Raw genomic sequence first — 6,076 nt, 5'->3', positions numbered from 1 at the left:
ATGATCGGGGAGGCGAATCTAAGATCTCCTCTCCCCACGGGAAGAAAAGGACCACCCCCGAAAACTTGGAAATGGAGGTTTTCAAACGAGGGCAGAAACCTTCATCAGGGGCCCTGCCTCGGAGGGCATCCTTACCGTACAACGCCCATAAGGGGGCCAACCGTCAACCAAGCCGCAAGTGAACAAAGGCAAAATACGCCCTGCTCTTTTCCCGAGAATAACAACCGAGACATATGTTTTGTAGTCCGGCTCATAGCCCTTCTCAACAATGTTCGTCTTCGGGGGATCTTCTTCTGGAGATGATGGAGAGCGAAACGCCTCCTCCTGCTTCCTCGCCTCATGAGGCGGACGACCCTGAGGTGTTGTACCGGTGGATTTCTCCTGATCCGCAAAGGCCAGAAGGTAACTCTTCGGTCGCCTGAAGTCCGGAGTTCTCGGCTCCTAAGCAAACCGACAGAAAAAGCCCGGGATCGTCCGGTGTACAACCGGACACATTGATGGGTCTTCTGGAGCAAGCAGCTATCTCAAAGTCACATTGTACCTTAATGGGTACGGTGGTTGAGAGGATTTCATCCGGAAAAAGCAGGTTGAATAAAGCTTTTACAAGCCTGCTAAGAGGCTTTGAGGTACGCAAAGTGATATATATATATATATATATATATATATATATATATATATATATATATATATATAATTTTTGACTGTACCGCACGCGCAAGGTGTGCTTTGTATAGATAGTAGCCCCTGAGACTCTGGTTTCCATCCAGACGCGGCGAGCAGAGGATCATAGTCTCAGGTAATGATAGCGCTGCTTTCATGCGCAGGTGGTTGTAGGTCCGGCGGCTGACCGGGCTGCTGAGTTTGCCGAATTGAGGCGGCAACTTGACGTGGCGGATGCGGACATCATGCTTGTGAACAAGCGGCTTGACGAGGCATAGGGTATGTATATTCGGTGGTCGGCAAATATTAAGAAGAGCATGATGCTAGTATTTATAATATGCTTTGACTGCAGATGGGGCTGCCGCCGTGGAGACCCTTCGGGCAGAACTTGCCTGAGCCAGGGAGCAAGCCAGGAGAAGTGATGCGGCCGCCCTGAAGGCACCCGAAGAATTAAAAGCCGAACAGGCTGCTCATCACCAAAGTGAGGATAAAATAGCCAACATGGCTATTGAGCTACAAAATGCTGCCAGCCGATATGAGCTTCTCGAAAGGGAAGACCAAATGAAAACGGCTGACCTAGAGAAGGCTTTGCAAGCGGCAAACGAAACTCGCTCTGAAATCAGAGCGACGCGGGAGGAGCTTCGGCAAGCCGGTGATATCGTGGCTGGGAAGCCATTTTTATTGCGAACGGAGTTCGGCGATACAAAATATGCCCCTCTTGATCAATTGTGGAGTTCGGCAGATGCATACTTGGATTTAGGAAAGAGTGCTGCTGATGCAATGGAGTATTTCAACGATCGGAAAGATCATGAGGTGGAAAGATTGTTCTGGTCGTAGTTCAGTGCTCCAAAGCATCCACTGTTGTTGAATGAGCAAATGGCCGAGTGGGCCGAGCTCCATTGGTTGTCCGGGCTTGCCATGAAGGCTGTCATGGATCATCTGTGGCCGAAGGAACCTAGCCCGGATAGTTATTTTGGGTTGGTGCAACGATTTATTCATGTTGTGCTGCATATCGACGCTGCCAAGAGGTCGGCATGCATAGAGGGTGCGCGGATGGCTCTTGCCCGTGTTAAGACATATTGGGCGAAGATGGAGGCCACCGACATTGCAACCAGGGGTCCGCCCAGGGGTCAGGACTCACCCGAGCACTATTTTGAAGAAGTCCTAGAAGGTGCTTGTTTAATAGAGGCTCAGTGCTCAAAGAATACCATGTTCCAGTGACATGTATCTTGATTGTAAAAACAATGCTTTTAATAATAAAGGCTATATTTATACTTTTGCCCGTAAAGTATTGTAGTGCCTCCTGTGCGGCGATTTATGTATGTATGTATATAACCTGAAAGTTTGCAGTCGTGGGCTTCAGCCCCCACGCATATAATGCGGGGGTGTTCGGCAAAGTGCGTAATCACACTTGATCCAACGTCTTGGTCCGTTAAGGAGGTGATAGCACGGCGAACAAGGAAATCGAACTATATAGCTTTAACACTTTCACTTAGCCACAGGAGTTTGATGGTGGGGCTACTATATAGCCCCTGGTATGTCCGCGCTCATCCGAATACGGTGCGTGTACATACGTGACCGGGAAACCGGTCCTTCGTTAATGCGGAGGAATCCCGAAGATTCCGCTGGGTCATCGAGTGGTTGACCAGTCTCTCGCTTTATCATGACAGTCAGTTTTTGGCTTTCTCTACTGAGGTGCTCATCCAGATGAACCAGGGCACAATCACAGTAGTTCTCCCGGTGCCACCTTAGCCGACAGAGCGCAACGTAAGGTAGGAAAACATGGGAGCCAGGCAAACCCAACTATTGACCAAAGACATGATTCGGAGTTGATGCATATAAGGCCAAACTCGCGACGCCGAACACTCCCGAAGGTATTCGGACTTTGAAACATATACTGAGCCGAGTATCGCCCTCGATAATGATCCCTGAATTTCCGGATACGTGCATCAATTTGGCGTGATGAAAGAGAAACTGTGGTAAGGGCATAAATCCAAAAAACACATTGGATGCTGCCCTTGTTACGTTCATTTTAGATCGGTGAATAATAAGTTTGCCAATAACACCGGTATCCCTCTTGGTTGTTTTAAGTACCAAGGGGGTGTGAGCCAACAAGAGACGGTAAAAAAGGTTTACGCAGGGTCTTAATCTAGAAAGAAACCTTGGAATGGGTCCCTATTGCATGTTTGCGCCTTTGCCTCCGTTGTGCCGTATCCTGGAAGGGTATAGCACGATAGTCATCTGTAAAAAGAAGGAAAAACTCAAATGAAGTAATCTTTTTGTGTGACCGTGCGTAACATCAGTTAAACTTAATGAACCATGAAAATTCAATTTCTTGAGTGTGAATAGGATCCAGCCGAACTATGGATTCTTTTCGTGCGGGCAGCCCCTAGCACCACATATGGGGGTATAGTTATTAGTCAAGCTCAGGTTTATCTGGGCTGCTAGAAATAGTGGTGCGCCGAACACGTCTAGCCGTGTCCGTGGTCTCGACGACCGATTAGCTACTTGGGTTGGAGAGGTCGGTCAGTGGTTCGGCTGCTAGAGCCGCCACATATTCTTCCGCACGCAGGGAACGCTCTGTATTTCCGCTAATTCTGATGACGCCACGTGGACCGGGCATCTTAAGTTTAATATAAGCATAATGCGGAACTACATTGAAATGAGCGAAGACCATTCTTCCGAGTAGTGCATGGTAGCCGCTTCGGAATGGAGCGATGTCGAAGATTAGTTCTTCGCTTCGGAAGTTGCCGGGAGAACCGAATACAACCTCTAGTGTTAGAGAGCTTGTGCAACGGGCCTCTACGCCTGGTACTACTCCTTTAAAGGTAGTATTACTTTGGCTAATTATTGACGGGTCTATCCCCATCTTACGGACAGTGTCCTATATATAAGATTAAGACTACTCGGCCGTTCATGAGGACTCGGGTGAGATGGTATCCGTCAATTATTGGGTCGAGCACCAAGGCAGCCAAACCTCCATGCCGGATACTAGTCGGATGATCCCTACGATCGAAAGTAATCGGGCAGGCCAACCATGGGTTGAATTTGGGGGCGACGGGTCCTACAGCGTATACGTCTCGGAGTACGCGCTTGCGCTTCCTCTTTGGTATGTGGGTTGCGTAAATCATGTTCACTGTTTTGACCTCTGGTGGAATTTTTTCCTGTGCCCCAGTGTTCGGCTGGCGAGGTTCATCGTCGTCTTCACTTGGCGCCTCCCTCCCCTTGTGTTTGGTATTTAGCTTGCCGGCCTGCTTGAAGACCAAGCATTCTCTGTTGGTGTGATTCGCAGGTTTCTCGGGGGTGCCATGAATCTGACATGATCTGTCTAGAATTTTGTTTAGGCTGGACGGTCCATCTCTGCTGCCTTTAGATGGCTTTTTCCGTTGACCGGGTTGAGAGCACCTGAATCCGGCGTTTACCGCCATGTTGTCTAGGTTGTCTTCATTATTTCGACGCTTGTTTTTATTGCGTCGCGGCTTCCCATTGCCGTCCCTGACTTCGGATGTGCCTGGGTCGCTGGTGCCGCTGCGGGCCAACCAACTATCCTCGCCCATGCAAAAGTGGGTCATAATGCTTGTTAGGGCTGCCATTGTCCTCGGTTTTTCCTGGCCGAGGTGTGTGGCGAGCCATTCGTCCCGGACACTGTGTTTGAAAGCCGCTAAGGCTTCGACATCCGGGCAGTTGACGATTTGGTTCTTCTTGGTGAGAAATCTGTTCCAAAGTTTATGGGCTGACTCTTCAGGTCGGACATAGGTCCCTTGAAAACTAGCCCTGAAAGCGTCCTCAAGTTCCTCCCAACTTCCAATTGAGTTTTCGGGGAGGCTTTTCAACCAGTGCCGAGCTGGTCCTTTCAACTTGAGGGGCAGGTATTTGATGGCGTGGAGATCGTCTCCGCGAGCCATATGGATGTGAAGAATAAAGTCCTCAAGCCAGACTGCAGGGTCTGTCATTTCGTCGTATGCCTCTATGTTTACGGGTTTAAATTCCTCTGGAAATTCATGATCCATCACCTCATCGGTGAAGCATAGGGGGTGCGCGGCACCCCTGTATTTGGATGTTTCGTGGCATGCTTCCAACGGTTGTATAGTTTTGTGTTGTTTCCGAGCTGGTATTCGATCAGTATAGTCATTTTGGTGGCCGTGATGCTGCGTAGGAGTATGCTTCCTGGATCCATAGATGGACCTGGCCATACCAGCTCTTTTGTCCAGGTGCTCATGTAGATCGTGTGCTGACTTGTGTGCGGCGTCATTAGCCGCTCTGTCTTCACCACGGGGTGGTCGGTCCGGCAGATCGACCGTATTGTTTTTCGGCGGGATGGGCTCTATAGCCTTGTCGTCGAATTCGGGCAGCAGCTTGCGCTTTGGGTAGCCCTTTGTGTGACGATCGACACCATATTTTTCGTCAGTGTCGAGCACTTTGTTCCATTTGTGGTTGAGTGTATCCTGCGTGGCCTTAAGCCTTTGCTTCTGCTTCTTCAGCCTCTTCGCAGTGGCGATAAGCCTTTTGTGGAGGTTCTCTTGTTCCAAGTGCTTTTCCGGGATGATGAATGCATCGTCGTCCGGACTGTTCTCCTCTCCCAAGACAGGTTTATAAGTTTTATCTTCGGCACCGCTGTGATCGGAAAACGGCCCTGGACTATGTTCGCCGTCCCCTGGCTCATCCTGCTCCATTGCTGGGTCCATGGGGTTGTCTTTACCTTTGGAGTCGACCGGGGTATTATTCTTTCTTGTGCCGTTATCGCTGTTTTTGCTGTGGCGGGATTTAGAGCGGCGCCGCTGATGTGGCGCTTTGGTTGCTTCTCAAGAGGATTATCCTCCGTTGCATCCTTCTGTTCCTCGCCATTGTTTTCTTTGGGTGTGTCCACCATGTATATATCATATGATGAGGTGGCTGTCCAGCGCCCTGTGGGCGGTGGTTCCTGTTCTTCTCCGGCATCGTCATGCATACCGTCGATGTCTTCGGAGTCGAAATCGAGCATGTCGGTTGAGTCGTCGACAGTGGCTATTAAGTGGGTGGTGGGTGGGAAACGAATTCCTTCATCGTCCTCTTCCCACTCAAGCCGTACATAATTCGGCCAAGAGTCTCCTGACAGGGAGAGAGATTTAATGAGCTTAGCACGTCACCCAAGAGCGAGTGCTGAAAGATATCCGTGGAGCTAAACTCCATGACCGGTGCCTAGTCAGGTCCGATGGGAACGGATGCACGTGGTTCAGAGCCCCTGGTCAGAGATGAGTACGAGGGTCCGAAGACACAGATCTTCTCAGGAGTGGGATCTGTGTTTGGCTCTATCGCCGCTGAGTATGCGACCTTCGTGGCAGGGTCCATCCACCCGTCCTCGGGTGGCACGATCTGCTCCAAATTTAAAGGCAAGGCAGTTGTAGGTGCGATCTCCTAAACACCGTTCGATGGCAGA

The sequence above is a fragment of the Triticum dicoccoides genome, chromosome 4B, assembly GCF_002162155.2.
Source record: "Triticum dicoccoides isolate Atlit2015 ecotype Zavitan chromosome 4B, WEW_v2.0, whole genome shotgun sequence".
Lineage (NCBI taxonomy): Eukaryota > Viridiplantae > Streptophyta > Magnoliopsida > Poales > Poaceae > Triticum > Triticum dicoccoides.
Note: the sequence above shows the minus strand (reverse complement) of the source record.